Source organism: Oryx dammah, unplaced genomic scaffold (assembly GCF_014754425.2).
Source record: "Oryx dammah isolate SB20612 unplaced genomic scaffold, SCBI_Odam_1.1 HiC_scaffold_5, whole genome shotgun sequence".
Classification (NCBI taxonomy): domain Eukaryota; kingdom Metazoa; phylum Chordata; class Mammalia; order Artiodactyla; family Bovidae; genus Oryx; species Oryx dammah.
The window spans coordinates 44,422,074-44,444,250 of NW_024070189.1; the positions used below are offsets into that span (position 1 = coordinate 44,422,074).

At 44.5% G+C, this 22,177-nt stretch overlaps 1 protein-coding gene and 1 long non-coding RNA gene across 2 annotated transcripts in view; one reads left to right on the top strand and one right to left on the bottom strand.

The window, feature by feature from the left end:
- GALNT10 (polypeptide N-acetylgalactosaminyltransferase 10) overlaps positions 1 to 22,177 on the bottom strand; it is a 230,941-nt gene that overhangs the window by 75,598 nt on the left and 133,166 nt on the right. The gene's annotated exons all lie outside the window — the stretch shown is intronic.
- On the top strand, positions 242 to 14,307 carry LOC120864412. Its single transcript, XR_005721191.1, has 2 exons — positions 242 to 379; positions 14,041 to 14,307. It is a non-coding gene; the product is annotated as an uncharacterized LOC120864412 (long non-coding RNA).

Genomic DNA, 22,177 nt, shown 5'->3' on the forward strand with positions numbered 1-22,177 from the left:
ACAAAATGCATGCACAGAGCTTAGCGCACATCCCAACCCGTGGTGTCCCAGTACCAGAGAAGAGAATGCTAGGAGAGAGAGCGCACTGGTGGGTTTCGATTCAAAAACCTGTTAATTCCAAGTTTGACTCATATCTGTTAATTCCACAGACATTTCATGATGTCGCTATGCACCTGGCATTGGACAGCATCCCATGACGCAGAGGTAACTAAGACATGTAGGGAGTAGGGGAGCTGCCATAAAAACCCGGGGTAGGCATGGCATGCCAGCTGGGGGATTCAGGAGCTGGGCAGAGAGGAGCTATGGATCCTCCCTGTCTTGTCTGAGGACAGGACTGAGCTTGGTCCAGAAGGGTGAACAGTCTGCCAGGGGGGACAAGGTGAGAGTGGGAAGAAGTCGCTCTCACCTCTGCACCCCCACTACCTACTGCCCATTCTCTCCTGGGAGCACAGACTTCTGCCTTTAGACCCCAGCCCCTCAGGGTAGGGAATGTGTCTTGTGGTTCATCAGGCTAACGCTAAAATCCCACCGGAAACCTGGTTGGCAGTAGGGGCCCAGCACAGACTGTGGAGCCATGGAAAGGCACAGATGGCCAGGCTCAGTAACTTCCAACTCTCCCATCCACCCAGCACTCCCGAGAGATGCTGCTCACTCCAGCCTAGGGCCTCCACAGTCCCCTGCAGCCAAGTTCCCTCTGGGAAGTGAGTGGGGGGTTGGAAGTGAGAAAAGGCTTCTCAGCAACCCTGTTCCACTCCTCTGGGTGGGAGGGCTAGTGCTTCCCCAGTGAGAACCTTGGCCAGGAATTTGGCTAATGATTAAGTTATATGTGGTGGGATATTTTTAAAGGGTTATTTTATGCATTCCAATATACAGTAGGTACAAACAAACACTGTTTGATTCCACTTATACAAGGTACCTAGAAGAGTCAGATTCATAAAGTCAGAAAATACAGTGGTAGGACTTCCCTGTGGTCCAGTGGTTAAGAATACGCCTGCCAATGCAGGGAACAAGGGTTCGGGCCCTGGTTGGGGAACCTAGATTCCACATGGGGAGGGGGAATGGGGACTTAGTGTCTAATGGGGACAGAGTTTCAGTTTAGGAAGGTGAAAAATTCAGGAGACGGATGATGGTGAGAGTTAACAACAACGTGAATGTACTTAGTGCCACTGAACTGCACAGTTAAATACGGTTAAAATAGTACATTTTATAGTATGTGACTTTTATCACAATATTACAACGTTTTTTTAAAGGGTGACTTTTCGTGGTGGCGGCAGTGTCACGGTTGTCCCTTCCTTACTCTTTTTTTTTTTTTTTCCTTCCTTACTCTTAACTGCTGCTTCACTCTCTCTGCCACCACCACCACCCCTCCCCACTAACAAAACAAAACCCCAAACACCATGGCCTCCTGCCCCTGGAGGTGGAAACCATAACCAACCCCAGAAAGCAAAAATAAGGACAGCAAACCCAAGGTTCTGTTACAAATAATCCTTTTGGAAGGACAACTGCTGAGTGAGCATCCACAGCCCTCACCACTCCTCAGAGCTAAAACCAGGCCTGGGTTCAGGGATGGGGCAGGTAGCAGAGAGGAGGTGGTAGGTCAGAGACAGTGAGGGTCCCTGGATCCAAGCATCACTTTCATAGGACACAGTGCCTACAACAAAGGAAAATTTCATTCTCTTAAAAAATTTACAGTTTTGCCTTCCTGAGCTGGGGGCCCTGTGAAGTTTCCTCGCTGCTATAAAACAGCTATGTCCTGATATAAATCTTTGGTGTAATCAAAGGCTTCTTCAACCCCCAAAATGTGAACAAAACTTCTGAAGGAGCTGCTACTGAAGTCTGCCTCCCCACCCTTTTTTAGATATGGACCATTTTTTAAAGTCTTTATTGAATTTGTTGCAACATTGTTTCTGTTTTATGTTTTGGTTTTTTGGATACAAGGCAGGTGGGATCTTAGCCCCTTAACCAGGGATGGAACCTACACCCCCTGCATTGGAAGGTGAAGCCCTAACCACTAGACCACTAGGGAAATCTGGAAGTCTAGCCCCTTGACACAGCCAGAAAATCACGAGAACGCAGCTGTGGCTTGGTGGTGGCAGTGACGTGTTTAGGCACTTGGCAGGGCTCAGAGCTCTCCATCACTGCACCTAGTGGTCAACCCATCATTCACACCCTTGCTGGTGTCTCTGCCATTCAACCTGGGTTTCACCCAGTGAACACCAGCCACTGACAAGGCTTCCTAGCATTAAGTACCACTGAACAGGTATCTGCATGAACAGCTGTGTAATTGGCATACTGAAAAAATGGCACGTGTCAGTGACAGGTCCAAGGCCAATTCCATTCTGCTGCCTGAATGACAGACAAGGCTCTCAGGGCGGGCAGTGTCATGGCAGAAAGCAGTGGTAAGGAGCAGCGGCCTGCCCAGCCCCAGGAAGCCCCCAGTTCTACACTGACAAGCAGTGTGATGTTGGGCAAGTCACTTCCCTTTTGCCAGCCTCAGGGTTTGCATGTGAGAAATGCAGATCCGTCTAGCCCACCTCATAGTGCTGTTCTGAAAAATTATTGTGATGTGAGTGCAAACCACTTACACTGAGTATGGCACATAGTAAGCACTCAATCTAAAGCCAGGCTTCTCAGGTGAGAACCCCTACAGAGGGGACTTTGTGTCCACCTGGAGAGGGGGTGTCAGTACTCAGAGCTATTCCCACCAGAGCTGCTTGGTGGAGTGCAGGGTGCTTAAGAGTGGTCTGAAGACTTTCCTGGTGGTCCAGTACTTAAGAATCCACCCGCCAACACAAGGGACATGAGTTCAATCCCTGGTCCAGGAAGATCCCACATTCCTTGGGGCAACTAAACTTGCTACTCTAGAGCCCGTGCTCTGCAGCTAGAGAATCCACCACAATGAGAAGCCTGAGCACCGCAACTAGAGGGTAATCTCCACTGGCTGCAATTAGAGAAAGTCTTCAAGTAGCAGTGAAGACCCAGTGCAGCCAAAAATAAATTAATTGATTTAAAAAAAAGAGTGATCTGAGCCCAGGGCTGCAAAGCAAGTCTTCCCACTTGAGCCCTGCCAGGTAGGGGCGCTGGCTGCAGAGTCAGGCAAAGAATGGCCGGTATCAGGTATCTGCTGAATATTACATAGTAGGTGTTTTATAAATGTTCTCCAAATGAATCAATGGGCTTTGGAATCATAAAACTGCCTCTGTAACCTTGCGCATGGCATTTACCCTCTCTGAGTCTGCACAGCATTTCTATAAAGTGCTAATAACATCTTTCCAGGGTTGCTGTGAAGTTAGTGCAGTCCTGTAAGTAAAATACCTAACATAAATAAGTGTTCAATACATGGGAACTACTAGATTGCACTGTGAAGTAGGAGTAGGAACCAGAAAATAAACAAGCCATAACTGAAGGGAAAACTATTCTGTTTAGGTATGTAACCTTGGACAAGTCACCTCACTTTAATAAGCCTCAGGTGACTCACCTATAAAATGGAAGCAGTCAGACCTTAACCCAGAGGCTTGCTGTAAGGATCAGGCCAGCTCCCCCAAGTAGAAACTTTATATAAACTCAAGTGGTGAACAGATGCTGATGGCTGATCAGAGATAAGAAGGACCATGAATCAAAGTGCCCAACTCAAAGGATGCCAGGGCAAGGCATACAGACCTCAAATCATGGGTACAATGGCCTTTCTTATTTATGTTTACCTAAAGGAACTCAGTCCTGAATATTCACTGGAAGGACTGATGTTGAAGCTGAAACTCCAATACTTTGGCCACTTGATGTGAAGAACTGACTCATTAGAAAAGACCCTGATGCCAGCATTTTGTGCAAGGGCAAGATTGAAGGCAGGAGGAGAAGGGGATGACAGAGGATGAGACGGTTGGATGGCATCACCAATTCAGTGGACAAGAGTTTGAGCAAGCTCCGGGAGTTAGTGATAGGGAAGCCTGGCGTGCTGCAATCCGTGGGGTCGCAAAGAGTCGGACATGACTGAGTGACTGAACTGAAGCAGGATACTTTTCCTGATTACAAAAATATTGCCCTGGAGACAATTTGGAGAACACACGGAAGTACAGAGAAAACCACAGAAATCTCCTGTGATGCCTTCATCTAGAAATAACCACAGGTGTTGTGTTGTGTTTCAGTGTTGTATGGCCACAGATGAGCTAAGCGTGAAAGCACACAGGCAGCGTACGAGAGTGGTCCAAGGGCAGACCCCAAGGTCAGCTTCTAAGTTCAAACTCCAGGCCCACCTCTCTCAGATGTGTGACTGCAGAGAAGATTCCTTGCTTCTTTAAGCCTGTTTCCTTATACATAAAATATGGATAATAGTAACATTACTTTCTTTGTAGAATAGTTAAATAAGAGGATTAAATAAGATAATGCAAGTTGAATAGCACGGTGTTTATCACATTCTAAGAACTCAATAAATGTAGTTATTATTATTATTACACATACATGCTCACATAACTTTTATTTTAAAAAATGAATCTTTTTGTGACAATCATGTCATCAAATTTTCTTCTATACTGGTAGTTCTCCAGGTGACTCAGGGTCAGCAGGATAAGTGTTCCTTGGGAACTTGCTAGAAATACAAATTCTCAGCTAGGTCTTGGCCGACTGAATCAGAAACTCTTTTAAGGGTGGAGTCCAGCTGACGAGGTTTCAACAACCCCTCCTGGTGATTCTGATGCTCATTCCAATTTGAGAACCACTGATTTCAGTGGCTTCACAGCATTTTCTTCCATGATTTATTTAATCAGTCACCTCTTTTCAGACATGTAGGCTATTTGCCAGTGGGGTGCTTGAGTGAGCTGTGCAGACTCATGAGAGGCAACTGTGAGTGTTCTCAACTCTGTTATTTTGGTAGTTCGAAATCAGCCACACAGGAAGTTTTACAGCACAGAAATCAGCTTATGCTACAAATGAGGGCTCCCCATGTTCACCCCAGCTGGTTGTACTCTTTTTCCAGCACACTGTTGGCTATCTCCATACAGTTCTGCTATATAAACAACACTGCCGTGAACATACACATGACTATACATCTACTTGCACATCTTTGATTGTTTCCTGAGAAAAACTTCTAGGGATGGGACCGCTATGTCAAAGGGTATTTTTAAGGAGCTTTGATATATACTGTCAATGCTCCCACCAGCAGAGAGGAGTAAACTGATTTCCCTGCATGGGTCACAAAGGACTTCTGAGCTACAGACTGTGGACCAGGATCCTGCACAGGCCCTGGCCATGCTGAAGTGAAGAGTATTAGTCGCTCAGTCCTGTTTGACTCTTTACAACTCCATGGGCTGTAGCCCATCCTCCATCCGTGGGATTCCCCAGGCAAGAATACTAGAATGGGTAACCACTGCCTTCTCCAGGGGATCCTCCAGACCCAAGGATTGAATCCACATCTCTTGCATTGCAGGCAAGTTCTTTACCGCCTGAGCCACCAGGGAAGTCCAAGAATAGGGCAAATCCTGACCTTTTGTACAAAGCTCTGCATCCTGCTCCCCCTCCCCTCCCCAATCGCCTGCTCTGTGGTAGTGAACGTTGACTCTCCTTTACACTTGGCCATCTAGAGAGGCACCATCTGATAGAACTCTCTGCCGCTGTTCTGTATGCTGCCCTATATAGCAGCCACTAGTCACACGAGGCTACTGAACACTTGAAATACGACTCGTGTGACTGAGGAACTGAATTTTTTACTTTTATTGAATTTTAATTAACTTAAATACCAATAGTTACGTTTATCTAGTGACTACTGTATTAGCACAAAAATCCCATGGGCGGAAGAGCCTGGTAGGCTGCAGTCCATGGGGTCGCGAACAGTCAGACATGACTCAGTGACTTCACTTTCACTTTTCACTTTCATGCACTGGAGAAGGAAACGGCGGCCCACTCCAGTGTTCTTGCCTGGAGAATCCCAGGGACAACGGGAGCCTGGTGGGCTGCTGTCTATGAGGTCGCACAGAGTCAGACACGACTGAAGCGACTTAGCAGCAGCAGGGATTCAGGAAGGACTGTGGCTTATGGTTCTTGTCTTATTTGATAATCATGGTGACCTGAGATCCTGCATTATCTGCACCAGATCTGATTTCATACACTCTGTTCCCACTGACCCATAAACACTGACATACTGGAATTTTTTAAATGTCTGGAAGTTCTGATATTTCAGAATTTAAATTACAATCTCCTTATCTACTTAAAAAAATAATTGTAATATATAGTAGAACTATATGTAACTTTGTTCTGTATTTTCCAAGTCTCTTGTAAATGTTTTATCATACTGTCATAATTTAAAAAAAAATAAGGAAGAAAGGGAAAAACAAAGGATGAGTCCTCAAGAAAACAATTACAATCTTGCAGACTGCATTTCCTGCATGGAACCCTTTGTCAGATTATGCCCCAATGGGGACTGGGAAATACTGAGCTCCTGACTGAGCAGAGAAGCACAGAGGTTGTTCACTCAGAGGGCAATTTCCTCATAATCACTACTATCAATCTATTGCTGAGAGACCATCTTGCCTCTGTGCTTTGGCTTATGCAGTTCCCTCCGACCAGGGTATCTCCTTCATTAGGCAATGACACCTCCTCTAGGAAGCCCTCCCTGATTACTCCCATTTAGAATTAAATATGAATTTAAGTGGCCCTCTCTGAGGCCACTAAACATGGAGCCCATGGATCATGGCTTAGGTGAGAGCCTTGAGTCACTCCGACCTAGGACCTATTTAACCCCCATTTTAGATAACATTCTAGTAACTTTAATAACTTGATTTTTTATTCCAAAGCTGATTTGAGACAGCACATTAAAAGGGGAAAAGACTCCTAGGGACAGACACAGTGGAGATGACAAGAAGTAAATATCATCTAAGAGTCATACACCAATGGAGAAGACTTAGAAAAAAATATAAATACCAAACCTGGGTTTCTGAAAACAGAGCCATAGGGTCATTTTGTGCAAGGGCAAATACTTCTCCAGACCTCAGCTTTTCTTCAGGGTAATGCTGTATCTAATAGCTGATACTTATTAAGACAACTATCAGGCATCAAATCCTAACTAAACTCTCTGGAAGGGGTGAAAAAAGTCATTCTAAAATTCTAGGATTTAAAGCTTGCCAGGATGTGAGAAGTCATCCATACTTTACAGATGCAGACACTGAAGCCCAAAGAGATGATGTAATTTGCTCAAGGTCACAAAGCTAGTTACTGGCAGGGCTGGAACCAAGGCTGGTCTATTTGTTCCATATCAATACCTGGAAAAGTCACTTGATGAACTTTTTACTCCATCATGCCACTGAATTGATGAGACATTTAGGGAGGAAAAATCTTCCCCACCCACCCCCACAAGAAGGTATTTTCTTTGTTACTGATGATTAACACTGGGAAAGGCCACCTCTCTTATGGAAACAGGTGTCAAAAGAGAGAATAAGATGGGAGTTGGCATTTATATCTTTATGATGAACATGGTGATGAGCATGATTGGGAGTAATATAATATTTGAAAGGCATTCTCTAATTGGGGTGGTTAATATCCAAACTGGTATTATACATGGGCAATGTGATCAAAGACTAATGAAAATGGAATCCCTCAAACACATGGCTGTCCATCAAGATGCAAATGATAGAAGAGAAATAAACCACTGATGATACACAAGTGATTTTAATGTCCCATGCATTACCAGACATTTATTTTGGGGCTTGAGATGTGGAGGAAGAATAATAGGGTTGATCTAAGGCAGTTATAAACAACCACTCTTAAATATATATCTTCTTGCTCTATGCAGGAGCAGGTATTCAGAACAAGGTGGTTCATACAGACAGACAGCTCTTTAAATGATACCTTGCAATTACATTACAGCCTTGCAGCAGATAATAAACCTTCAATGTCTTGAATAATTTAAAACTTTCCAGCGGCATGAAGGTTGAATGGAAAGAAAATCACACTTTGCTTTAGAGGGGGAAAATTCCTCAGCAAATCAAATGTGGGAATTAAGGCAGAAAAAAGTCCAGTTTCTCATTCATTTTCCTGATAGGTGGATATTCCATCCCAGGTCAACCTGCCCCCTGATTTTCAAAGTCAGGGAGTCTAGAGTGAATGAATCTCTAAGTAAAATAGGAAAATACACAGCATGAAATCCTTCCATGTTATTCCTACCATCACAGAGGTGATAACACATAATAATATAGTACTCTGGATCCAAATGTACCTGAGTTTGGACCCTGACCCTGCCTCTTGCTTGCTGTGTGAACTGAATTTGTCTACTTCTCAGTTTCATCATCTGTAATATCAGCTCAATAATGCTAGTTTCCTAGGACTCAGTGAGATCATGAATTAGCACTTTCTGGTGTATATGAAATGTCAATAAACACTGGATTTATTACTATTTTTAAACATTATTATTAATACTAATAATGACAGTTTAAGTTTTAGGGTCCTTAAGCTGCAGATACAAAGGGAGATGAAAGAAAAGAAGGAACAGATGAACATAGAAAGTTTCATAATCAAGAAATGTTATGGCATCCAGGTTAATGATCATGGTATGGTTAACCCACAGTTATTCTGAGCCGGTCTCTGTTCCAAGCGCTCTGTGAGCAACATCTCAATTACTGCCCAACTCTTTAAGAAAGTAGCCCAGTTTTACTCAGTGAGGCACAGAGAGGTTAAGTACTAGTTCAACGTCACCCTACTGTCTGACTCTTAACCTAGGGTGTTTAGAACCCAAGGATTCAAAGCCCAGACAACTTAAAATTTTGCATCTAGTTTTTAAAAAATATAATTTGCATATGCATAATTTTATGGTATATCTGCAGAGAGGTTGGTGGTCATAAACTCTGATTCCTGCTACTGCCAAGGTGGGCTTGTGTAATTAAGTTAGCTATAGATACTGGCAAGCATCCAAAGAAATTGTCATAAGGCAAAATGCCTTTGTTAGATGACTAGAACTGTTGTTCAGCCCAGTGGAAAGACTGTAGTATATATACTGTGTTAGCAATTAGCAAAATGTTAAAATGGGGGCGGATACTTGACTGTACTGGTGGGATCTGACTGTGTGCCTGACTTCTGGAGGTGCCAGACAGCCGTGGGGGCTGTTGTCAGGCCAGCAACAGGTGCTCCCACACTGGGAGCAGCACTTAGTCATGAACTAGTCACCCGACCACAGTGCCTGGTGTGCCTCCCTTTCTCAGATCTAAAATGCACAGGCTGGGTGAAGATTCCCAAAATCAGGGCAGGAATTCCCTGAACTCTGTAGTCATGCTGCCTGGGATCATGAGGCTGTCTTCCATCAGTGGAAAGGCTGGATTTTTTCCAGGTTTAACAATAGACTGTGTGTGTGTGTGTGTGCACGCGCACATGTGTGTGTAACTTGCAGAGCCCGAACTCGAGGTTTTACACGTGGAGAGCTCGCTGAGAGGATCTGTGGGAGTGTGGAAGAAATATTTTAAAATAAAGGTTGAAATGTGAATAGAACTGGAGTGTCTGTTCTTAAATTTACTCTACATCATTTTTTAGGAATTTATCTTGCAGTGGAAGGAACCTGGGGGTGGAGATTTGCAGAGGGTCTTCAGAAACCTGGAGGGACTCATGGAAAGATCAGGGCAGAGGTAGACCCCACTGCTGGGTGTGGTTAGGAGGATGAATGTAATTCAACATGATGAAACTTTTGTAAGAGCTGTCTAATTAATTGTGACACAGCAGGACAGACGTGGCACAGGGGCACAGAGGTGCCCCTCAGAACTGCTGACCAGGCCTTAGAGGTTACTGCAGCCAACATAAGGAGGCGAGGACCCTGGGCTGAAAGAACGAAAATCCGGGTGTCTTGATTTGAGATTCTCTGTATGTAAAGCCATGAAAGTGGTTATAAGCGAGCTCCTATGGAGGAAGAGCTTTTGGGGGCAAATTGTTCACTGGTAAGATTTAATTGTCCCAGAAAAGGCCAAAATCTATGTGCTGGAAAGCAGGGCTTTTGCCAGGTACCCCCAAACTAGAGATGCTGGTTAGGACGGCCACGGAAAAGGCAGGGAGTTTCTGACTGAGGACCCGAGGCAGGGACACAAGCACATTCTCACATCAGAAAACATTTTATTGGACATTTCTCAAGGAATTTATTCCATGCCTGGTGAATTTAGAGTTATGGGCTTGGTTGGGGCCTCAAACAGGTGATTATGGTAATTTAGAGAGAAAGTACCAAGCCATTTCTGTCACAAAACCATTCCAGCTTGAAAATAATAGTGCATCCTTGTATTTATAGACTGCTGAAGGCTTTCCAAAGTGCTCTCCCATCTATTATCTCATTTGGTCCTTACAACAGGCCAGAGACGTAGCTTGTGGGTCTGCTGCAGGGCTCTGAACAAGAACTGTCTCTTCTCTGGGCTTCAGTTTCCCCAGGGTGGTCCCTGGACCTCCTGGATCAGAATCCCCAGAGAGCTGGATATGAGGCACATTCATTCCAGGCTCCACCCAGACCGGGAACCTGGACTCTCTCACTGGGGCAGGGCCTGGGAATCTTCATGCTAAACCTACTTTCCAGGTGATCCTTACGTGCACCAAAATTTGAGAACCCCTGCTCTAATATCTCCTAACTCCTCGGCAGTGAGTTCTTGCCATCTGAAACACACCTACTCAGCAACTAACAAAATCCTGAAAAAGTATAAAATTCTGATGAGTGGGGAGAAAACAGTCTGGTATTGGCTGAGTGCATGTGATCATGCAGATAATAACAACCTCTCAAGGATATAATTAGTGCCCTCGAAATTGGAATATGACTGTTTAATAATTTAAGTGAGATCATCAGGATTAATGAACAGCGGTTGAAATTAAATGTGGGACCATAAATCCCCAGAGACCTGTTACAGTGAGGCAATTATTTATGAACAGCATCCTGAAAAACAGGGGTCTGACTGAGGCTGAAGGCATTTAACTTAGCTCCTCCCATAAGGGCCATGACTTTTCTGCACTTACGGTAATCCAGGGTCTACATTCAAAGATGTCATCATCCAACTGTATCATAAAGCATGTATTTGTGATCCACAGTCTTCTGTTTCTATATTTCAGTGTTTTCCAAATCTGAGCAGCATTTCAACTCTATCAAAATAATCTGAGGTGCCTGTTAAGAATGCAGGTTAGGGGACTTTCATGGTGGTCCAGTGGTTAAGAGTTTGCCTTCTAAAGCAGGGGACACAAGTTTGATTCCAGGTCGGGGAACTAAGATCCCACATACTGAGGGGCAACTAAGCCCACACACAATGCACAGCTGCTGAGCCTGAGTACTGCAACTAAGACCTAATGCAGCCATAAAGAAATATTTTAAAAAATAATGCAGATTATTGGGCCCACCCCAGAACCACAGAATCAGGATCTCTGCTTGTGGGCCCTGGTAAATTGTGTTTTAACAAGCTCCTCGGTTGGTGCTGAAAGGGATAAGAGTTCAGAAGCCTTACTTGAACCTAGTTGGAACCAGAGACCATGGGGGACACACTCCAGGTGTGGGCTACCTGCCTTTGAGGTCACTTGCCCCCTTGGCCACCAGGCTGGAGAGTTCTCAGGGCTCTTTCTTTCTGTGGCAACCAGTATCCTCCTGGAAGTCTTTATGGCACGTTTTAGCTCTTTAGGCTCTTTCACATTCTGATTTCATCTAATCTCTACAGGGAGACTCTGAGGTAGAGGTGAGTAGCTGAGTGCTCATCATCTTTGTTTCAGAGAGCAGCGATGGTAACTCCCACCACCACAAAGGCATCACTACTAACAAGGACCATTACTGACCACCGACCATGCACTGGGCCCTGCATTGTCTCACTTAATCCTCACCTGACCCAGGAAAGGGGGGGTGGTAGTTACGGCTTTGGGGTTGGGAGTGATGGAGACCCAGGCCCAGCTGGTTCACACAAGAAGACAGTGTTCTGGCTCACGGGAGGGAAAAGGACAGGGGTGGAATGGGGCTCAGCTGGCACCACAGCCCGGCACCCTGGATGAATCACTGTGGCCATGGGGATGGGACAGCACTGGCCAGGTGGATCAGAGCCCTCATCACGGCTGGGTGGTGTTACTGACTGGCTGTCCCTTCAGGATCACAAGGAATGAATGGTAGGCAAGGAGCAGTCTCCCAAACTGACTACACCCCTGCCTTCCTTCAGCTTGAAAGGCCAGAAAGACAGGGTCTGTGTCTACAGCAGAGAATACCGAGAGTCAACTCTGCTCAGGAGGAAGGCCTATTTATAGGTCATCTTCATTCACTCATGAGCTAAAGTACCACTTCGTCTGTCATAAGGCAGCAGAAACATATTTTGTGGGAAAGGTCAGGGCTGGTCTTTCCTCTCGCCTAGTTAAAACAAATCTGGATGCTGTGGAGGTTTCTGGGAAGGTAACTGAAAGTTTGAGTTTTCCATTAGCAGAGACTGGAGTGGAGTTATTATTTAGAATATTCTAGACCATATATTAAGACAGCACATGGGGAAAAAAATTAAAAGTTTCTGAGAAGACTGGGCAGAAAACAACCTTATAATTCCACCTGTTTTCATCCTCACTACATATTATTAGCAATGCCCAAAAAATTCCATCCATTAACAGACACAACAACAGAGGACTCCAATAGGCAGTAGGAGTTATTAGTTATTTTGAGATTCCTGGCTGCTCATAAACAATGTGGGCATCTCTGAAGAGGTCTGCATTTACAAAACAAACAAATAAAATTATTTCCTTTTATCATTCCGGGAGGAGCAAGTAGTTTGGTCTTTCATGGAAAGAACCTGAGTGTATATGAGGATCCCAAAGGTTGAAAAGGGCCGTCTGCATCTGTTAATACTTTACAGGAATCAACATCCCTAAATAGGACAAGAGGAAAGAATGTTACTATGGTCTTCCTATGCCTGTTTCTTTATTTTATACAATGATGCGAAAATTACATTTTTATGAGATTCTTCTATTTGAGATAGGAAAGCAGGAGAATAAAAAAAGAAAAAAGAGAAATGAAGCCTTCAATGCCCACAAACATGATATTGATTGACAGTACTGCAATCATCTTTTAATTTTTGGAATAAATAAGAGACATATAAATGTGTGGATCTGGCCTTCCTGATCTTCAGAACTGTCAAGCATTGCCTATTTTGGGCAATGAAAATTGGTAACATTTTAAGCCTCCGGTGTTTACAGATCTGAAGGTGCCTCTGGATTCAAATCAAACCAAAATTGGCTCTGGAGCTGTGACTGCCTGATAAAGACGTGACTGAACCTTTTGAGGCTGTAAGTTCTGCAAGGAAGTTGGGAAGAGATGCTTTAAGTATCTTTTGGCAATGAATCTATTTCACTGCTGGCCACGGGTCTGGTTGAGCAGCAGGTTAGAGTTAATGCTAACTTTTTGGCTGATTTGTTTCATTAACCTGCTCAGTTCAGTTCAGTCGCTCAGTCGTGTCTGACTCTTTGCGACCCCATGAACCACAGCACGCCAGGCCTCCCCGTCCATCACCAACTGCCAGAGTCTACCCAAACCCATGTCCATTGAGTTGGTGATGCCATCCAATCATTTCATCCTCTGTCGTCCCCTTCTCCTCCTGCCCTCAATCTTTCCCAGCATCAGGGTCTTTTCAAATGAGTCAGCTCTTCACATCAGGTGGCCAGAGTATTGGAGTTTCAGCTTCAACATCAGTCCTTCCAATGAACACCCAGGACTGATCTCCTTTAGGATGGACTGGTTGGATCTCCTTGCAGTCCAAGGGACTCTCAAGAGTCCAGAATCAATATTATTTAGAGGAGCTGGCTAAAATTTACGGAGCCAAGCAGGATGCTATGGGCCTTCCCAGGACAGACCCCCTCCACCCCACCATGTCCTCCACCTGCCTCTTATTCGTAGAAATGTTACGGTCTCCCACGCTTCCCAAGTCCCAAAAGGCTGGCTCAGGAGTTAATGATTAGGATTTATGAAGATGTAGAAAGTAAGAATACTTGCTGGGCCAAGAAACTGATAACACTTTAGACTATAAACCAACCAGTCACTGAACTCCCAGTTCCCTGAAAGATAAACACCTGACACACACTCCTAAGTTGTTTTTACAGGAGACAGATCCCACCAGAAAACTGCTGACTGCAAGCGCAACCACATCGGTTGAAACCAGAAGAGGGGTGATGCTTGAAGCTTCATCTTGAGGCCAACCCATCCGAGAATTGTGCATGAGCTGACTGTGTACCTGCAGTTCCCTCCCCTGCACTGCCTTCAAAACTTTTATCTCATAACTATCAACTTGAAGGTAGTCTTAGGACATTAGTCTATCACCTTCTCAGGTTGCTGGCCTCCTGAATAAAGCAATTTTTCTTTTTCTACCAGCACTTGTCTCCTGCGTATTGACCTTTTGAGTGGCAAGCAGAGGAACTAGAGCTGCACATCAGACCTGTCCAGTTGCATTTATTGTGAATGAAAACAGCAGAACATACTTCTTAGACATATGAATGTGTATCAAATGTCATGACTCACCACTTCATATCTTTACCAAGAAGATGTTGATTTTAGCTAAAAGTTGTTTTATTTAGGGGGTGGGATATGGAGAGGAGGTGAATTCCTTGTACTTGGATTTAAATTTTCTACTGAAGCTGAATTTTCCCATTAGGCAAATAAATGTTGGCTTCTAAGAGGCTCCCAATGAAATTAGGTATACTATGTTTAAATTGCTTACTACAGTGTCTGGCACAGGGGGGTGCTGTCCAGGTGGAAGCAGCATTGTTACTATTGATGCTATTGCTTCTTCCCCTTTATAAGGCAGACAAAACCAGCCCTTTCAGCCCCCAACTTACTGAGCTGAAAGAAGCTGACAGGAAAAGGACTTGGTTGGTTTGCACTTGATCAAGTTAGGTACTAAGGAACCTCTTACTTTTATTTCAGCCTCAAATCTCATCTCCCTTTATACTCTGAGCAAATAACAGTTCATGTCAGACCTAAGCTGGCAGAGAGGCCCAGAAGCTTTCTGATGACAGAAGGGGGCAGCTCTGTGGCTCTCTGCTTGGCGATCTTATTCCGAGGACCTCCAGTCACCTGCTTCGTTGGGTTTTGCTTCTCCCCCATTATGTTTTTAAGGGAACACCAAAACAGTGGAAAAGGTTAGACGTTAATCCTCACAAGAGAATCAGAAGAATATCAGCAATTTTGCACAGTTTTGTTGAGGCTACTTTTTAAAATGTAGAAGGCTTGCCCACCTCAATAGAAGCATCACCTTTCTGAAAATATAACACAGCTATTTTCCACTACAGGAACCATTCTTTACCAAACATCAGAGCTTTTGATGTTTCAGAGGCAAGCGGAGCTATTTATTTGATTTTTTTTTTTTTTTTTGCTATCCCAGTAAATCATTTATACAGTGCTTGATTCATAAAGTCCTGTGTATCTTTTTTAAGATGCATAAAATATCCCATAAACATATCAACTCCTGCATGCTGTGTTCTTGCCAGATAGCCACCAAAAGATTTATAGATTTCCCTCATTATAAAATAATTGATATTCTCTAACAGCTTTAATCTTCTTAGCAGTTTTCTCCTTTGGAATCTGGGAGAGAAGTATTCAAGATGTTATATGAAAGGAGAAGAGGATAAGAAACCTGTCGATTTTCTTCATGGTAAGACACCCTTGAGACTGATACATGAGAAGTGTGGTTCTAAAGGTTACAGAGTCCGTTGTGGGAAAGATGGATACCTCCTATGAAATGGGATGATTAACCAGGAGAGTCCTCTAAGGGCAGGTAAGCAGTCTAGGGCACCTCCTACCAATCTCTCAAAGCCTCAGTTTTGTCATCTGTAAGATGGAACTGCTTCCCAATATTTCACTTCTAGGGCGGCCAGGAGAGGGGACATGGGGCAGGCCAAAGTATGAACTCTTAGGCTGCCCACATGTCCTGTGAATGTATGCTTCCCCCCGTGGCACCAGCTGCCCTGCCGGGGAGGCCTGCGGCTCCTTGCCGCTCAGCTGTCCCTGCATCAGTCAGCTCAGGAGGAGCATGGTGGAGACGGATCCATGTGTGCCCTCTGGATCAGCTTCTCCCAACAGTATACCTGGTATTCTGGGGTTATATGAACCCTGTCTCTTATCTCAGAACTGACTCAGAGGAGGAGAGATGTGATAGTCATTTTATAATGACAATGGGAAATGACTATAGAAAATTGAGTGGAAGAAACCTGGATACAAAGTGAAACATGACTGTATGTCCACTACATAAAGCGTGATGTAAAGGAACTGAATGTAGTTTCACATTGTGGATTATTGTCTAGCTAGGAGAAAACAGATGAGTTAGCACTATAGCTGTTGGCATGAGGGATATCTGTGATGCATTAATGGGGGCAAAAAGAAGAGCAATGTGTACAGTTTGATCCTATTAAAAGGAGAAGAAAAGAAACCAGTGAAGATTAGGGCAAAAGTTCTAGAATCAGAATGCATGGTTTTAAAAATATTTTTTTAACTTCTTCCTTTTTATTTAGATCCTATTTTTAAAATTTTAACTTTTTATTTTATATTGGAGTATAGCCACTCAACAATGTGGAGACAGTTTCAGGTGGACAGCAAGGGAACTCAGCCATACACATACATGTACCCATTCTCTTCCTCCCAGGATACATGGTTTTAAACCAAAGCTCTGCCTCATTGATCTAAGCAGACTGGCCATTTACTTAACCTCTCTGTACCTCAATTTTCTCATCTGCAAAATGGGGACAAAATATCACCCATTTTAAGTAGAAGAAGGAGGTTTAAGATCATGGAGTCCAGTAGCTTTCTCACTGGTAATGGCAGAAGCCACGCGGGTGCTGAGGTGATGAGTGGGTGAATGCACTGAGCACAAATGCTCAATAAATATTTGTTTTTGTTACTACATATTAGTATCATGAAGCAGAGTGCTCCAGAAGGATGCACACACTTACTGACATGGATTACTTCAGTTGGGCTGCAAGAAGGTGGGGTGGGGGTGTTGGGAGGGTATGAAAAAGAAAATGGAACTGAACAGAAACTGGGAACCAAAGAAGACATTCAGGAGGGGGGCTCAGGATTGGGAACTCATGTACACCCGTGGCGGATTCATGTCAATGTATGGCAAAACCAATACAGTACTGTAAATTAAAATAAAGTAAAAACAAAAATTAAAAAAAAAAGGAAGACATTCAGATGACAGATTATATGTTCAATAGCAAAGGTCACAAGGAAGTGCAGATCTAAGTGGTAAGAAACCATTACACACCTGTGAGAATGGCAAAAACCCACCGACAAAACGAAACGTGGACAAGGATGTGGGGTAACAGGAACTCACCCTCACTGTTGTGGGAATGCACTTTGAAGACAGTTCGGCAGTTTCCTACATTAAACATATTCTTATTGTACGATCCAGCAATCACCTTCCTTGGTATTTAACTAATAAGTAAGCTGAAAACTTGTGTCCACACAAAAAACCCATACAATGATGTTTACCTATCTGCCTCCTGCGAAACCTGAATGCAGGTCAAGAAGCAACATTAAGAACCGGACATGGAACAATGCACTGGCCCAAAACTGGGAAAGGAGTACGTCAAGGCTCTATATTGCCACCCTGTCCACTTAACTTGTATGCAGAGTACGTCATGCAAAATGCCGGGCTGGATGAAGCACAAGCCGGAATCAAGACTGCTGGGAGAAATATCAATAACCTCAGATATGTAGATGATGGCACTCTTAAGGCAGAAAGTGAAGAGGAACTAAAGAGCCTCTTGATGAAGGTGAAAGAGGAGAGCGGACAAGCTGGCTTAAAACTCCACATTTGAAAAACGAAGATCACGCATCTGGCCGCATCACTTCATGGCAAATAGATGGGGAAACAATGGAAACAGTGACAGACTTTATTTTCTTGAGCTCCAAAATCAATGAATATGGTGACTGCAGCCATGAAATTAAAAGACGCTAACTCCTTGGGAGAAAAGCCATGACAATCCTAGATAGCATATTAAAAAGCTGAGACATTACTTTGTCCACAAAGGTCTGCATTGTCAAAGATGGTTTTTCCAGTAGTCATATATGGATGTGAGAGCTGGACCATAAAGAAGGCTGAGTGCCAAAGAATTGATGCTTTTGAGCTGTGGTGTTGAAGAAGACTCTTGAGAGTCCCCTGGACTCTCAAGATTAAACCAGTCAATCCTAAAGGAAATCAGCCCTGAATATTCATTGGAAGGACTGATGCTGAAGCTCCAATGCTTTGGACACCTGATACCAAGAGCCGAATCATTAGAATAGACCCTGATGCTGGGAAAGACTGAAGGCAGGAGGAGAAGGGGATGACAGAGGATGAGATGGCTGGATGGCATCACCAACTCAATGGACACGTTTGAGCAAGCTCTGGGAGATGGTGAAGGACAGGAAAGCCTGGCGTGCTGCAGTGTATGGGTGCAAAGAGCTGGACATGACTGAGTGATTAAACAACAACAACAACAAAAATTCATAACTGCCCAAACCTGGAAGCTACCAAGATGCCCTTCAGCAGGCGAATGGATAAATAAATGGTGGTACATTCAGACAATAGACTATTATTCAGCACTAAAAAGAAATGAGCTACAGGGTATAAAAAGACATGGCGGGGGGGGCGGACATTAAATGCATATTACTAAGTCAAAGAAACTAATCTGAACAGACTGCATACTGTATGTCCAATTGTATTAGACATTCTAGAAAAGGCAAAACTATGGAGACAGTAAAAAGGTTAGTGGGTGCCAGGGGTTAGGAGGGAGGGAGTGATGAAAAGGCAGAGCACCGAGGATTTTTACGGCAGTGAACTACTCTACTCTGTATGATGTTATAATGGTAGATATATGTCATTATACGTTTATCCAAACCCACAGAATATATAACACCAAGAATGTACCTTAATATAAACTATGGGCTTTGGTATGATGTGTTGACATAGCCCATCCATCGTAACAAATCTACCCTTCTGACGCAGGTGTAGATCACTGATGAGGGAGTGGGTGTTGGGGGTATGTGTGCAGTAGGTGGAAGGGTGGACAGGAACTCTCTGTGCTTTCAGCTTAATCTTGATGTGAACCTAAAGTTGCTCTAAAAAATTAGGCCTATTTAAAAATAACCACTGGGAGAAGCATAAGTGTTAACAGTAATTGCCTCCAGGTGAGGAGGTGACAGATGGCTCTTTCTGCATTTTCCACGTTTCCACCTTGACTTCTAGCCTGTGCTCACGCTGTTCCCTCTGCCTGGAACATTCTCCTCACTCCCCTACCCTGAGGGGCAATATCTACTCATCCCTTAGGATCGAGTTTAGCTGGGATTTTCTCTAGGAATTCTTTCCTGATCTTCTCCATGTTCAACAGCACCTGGACCTCCACCAAGTGGCACATGTTCCATGAACTTACGATTGCCCCTTACCCTGTCTGTCTGCCCTGCTGGGTGTGAGCCTTAGAAGAGATGTCTATTTTATTCTCATTGTAGCCCCAGCACCTACTGCAGCGACAAGCATAGCGTCATTTCATGAATTTTCTGAATATATGAATATGAATGAGATCAGGACAACTGTACAGAAACAACAAAATGAGCAGCAGAAAACTCAAGGTGAAAAGAACCTGAACGAGGCAGTGAAAGTGGGGAATGGCCACCCTGACAGTTGTGGTGGTCCTGGAAACAAACCAGGGCTGCGAGAGAGATGACAAGAAACGAGGAGCAGACAGACGCTCATGGGCCTGTGTCAAGAGTGAGGCACTGCAGTGCAAATCAGGTTGGTGCAAATGGATCTCCTTATGTGCATCACACCAGGACTGGCCCGGTGTGACAGAGCAGGTAAGAGTTAGAAAGCTCATGGTGGAGAGAAGACCTTGGGCCCTGGTCTCAGCTCTGGGAGTCTCTACCACGCGCACTAATGGGCCCTGCCGTGTCCATATGCCCTCCAGCACCAATCACTGCCAACAATCCATCAGCAGTTCCACAAATGCTTAAGAACCTCCTCTGAGGGAGCCCTGTCCTGTGTAGGCTTCTGTTTGCTGCTGGGGAGCTGAGCTGGGGGAAATGATGTCAATGAGACCATATCACAGACTTTTGTTTCTGCGCCTCATCATTCCAGGAGGGCCACAGTTCCCCAAAGACAATAATGCCTTCCATGACTACACATCCTATTTTTTCTGGAAAACCAATACTGTTTGGAAATGAGAAGGGGAAGGAGAATAGAAGGAAAATAAAATGAACAAAGACCCTTTTTGTTTTTCCTAATAAAGATTTCCTAGGCGGGCAGTGCAATCTGGAGGCGGGCCTGCCACCCTCCCCCGTGACCTCTCTCTCCCACTAGAGAAAAAGCACCTCCGTGTCCTCCTTATCCTCAAGGAAGTGCCCACCTTAGAGAAGCTTCTGGAGCCCCCTGTAAACTCCACAGCACTCCATTTGCAAGCAAGGCTGGGATGATTCCAGTCTGCCTTTGCTCTAGTCCCCAGTGCTGCCTTCACAAAGCTCTGGATCTTATTTCAAGAATTCATCTGCTCCAATTTTGTCTCCTACCCGAGGTCTCGACCCTCAGCTGAATTACAATTAGTTGCCCTGAGGATCCTGGAAGAGGCTCATTTCAGAGGAAAATGCCTTCTGCCAGGCAGCGCCAATCGAGCCCATAGTTAGCATCTATGAATTTCAACTCTAAAGAACTGCCTCTGCTCACGTGGCCCAGAGAAATCTGTCTTTCACGATGGCCCATATTTGCTGTACTTTAGACAGGCTTCTCTATAATGCTGAAATTGTTTCTCCCAAATCTCATTTTTGAAACAATCACTGCTGAGTAAGTTTTCTTCCCAAGCTGCCTTGAGAATTTCCTCTTAAAATAAGAAGAATTATTGCTTTTCTGAAGAATGGAGGTTGCAAAATCTGACAGCTAATGTGCAGGACTGAGGGGCGGGAGGTAAGAGTTCTCTTCTCGGTTCTGAGCCTGATTCATTGAGATAAAAGGGCAACAGTCAAGGGGCCTCAGTTCTCATTCCCATCTGTGAAATGGGACAGTGTTCATTCTCTCTCTTACTAGGGTTTGGGAATGGTACTGCATTCAATTAATACTTTTGGTCTCTGGAGAAACAGATGCACTTGGTGAATGCCATTCTTATAAAATTTACCTTTTCTTTCCCAAGTTAGTTTCACACAGAAGGTGAGGTGAGGGGCATAAGGCTGTGTGGGGAACCTAGATTCCCATCCCTCCTCTGCAGCCAGCGGGCCACATGCTCTTGGTGAACTCGGTCTGCTGCCCCAGGACTCAGCCTCCCATCTGTACAAGGAAAGGCTGAGTCACAGCTGTGATGTTCACACATTTTTAAGCAGTGGCACTCCTCTTGTGAACAGTTTTTCACAAATCAAATCCAGACCCTGCCAGGAGAGGTATGTGAACCCCACCTGCACCTGCAAGGTTCTCCACAGCCCTCACAGTGCTCCCCGAGGCATCCCTGGGCCCCTTCCCGCATAGAGGCACATGCTCCAAGCCAGGGCCTCCTCCCTCAGGGGTTGTCATCAAGACAAAATGAGATAATACATGGTTCTGGCCCATAGAAGTGGTTCTTGACACCGTGAATAGATGGGAAGACAATTTAGGCTAAAGGTGGGGCAACAGCACATTTGTCGAGTGTTTTTTTCACCCCTGGAAAGGGGTTGACTGCACCTTCATGTCTATACATTTACCCCTGACTCCCCCTCTGACAAACCCGTCAGAAACAATGTTGACAACAATAACGATAATACCAGGGTTAAAAGTTTATTTCTGATGTTCACTTGGTGCCATGTACTATCCTAACCACCTCACATATATTAGCCCATTTAATAGTCATGACCACCTAAGAGGTAGATTCCATTCCATTGATGTGGCAACTGAAGCACAGAGAGGTTAAGTGATTAGATAAAGGTCACAGAGCAAGTAAGTGACAGGGCCCGGAACAAAGCTGAAACTATTGCTAAAGAATGGTGCTACGGAGACATGGAGACACGCCCACAGGTGATCTTGCAGACCTCACTTCAGGGACATAAATAAATCTCACATAATAGATGCTATTGTAACCATGGTGGAAGTGCTAAGGGACAGATAAAGGAGCTCTGATGATTCACTCATCAAACATGTATTAAGCAGCTACTGTATGCCTAAGGAGCTGAGAATATGTGGTGAATAAGACTGACCGGGTAGACCCAGCTCTCAGAATGTGGAGTCCAGTAGGGTGAACACACGACAGGTCCACG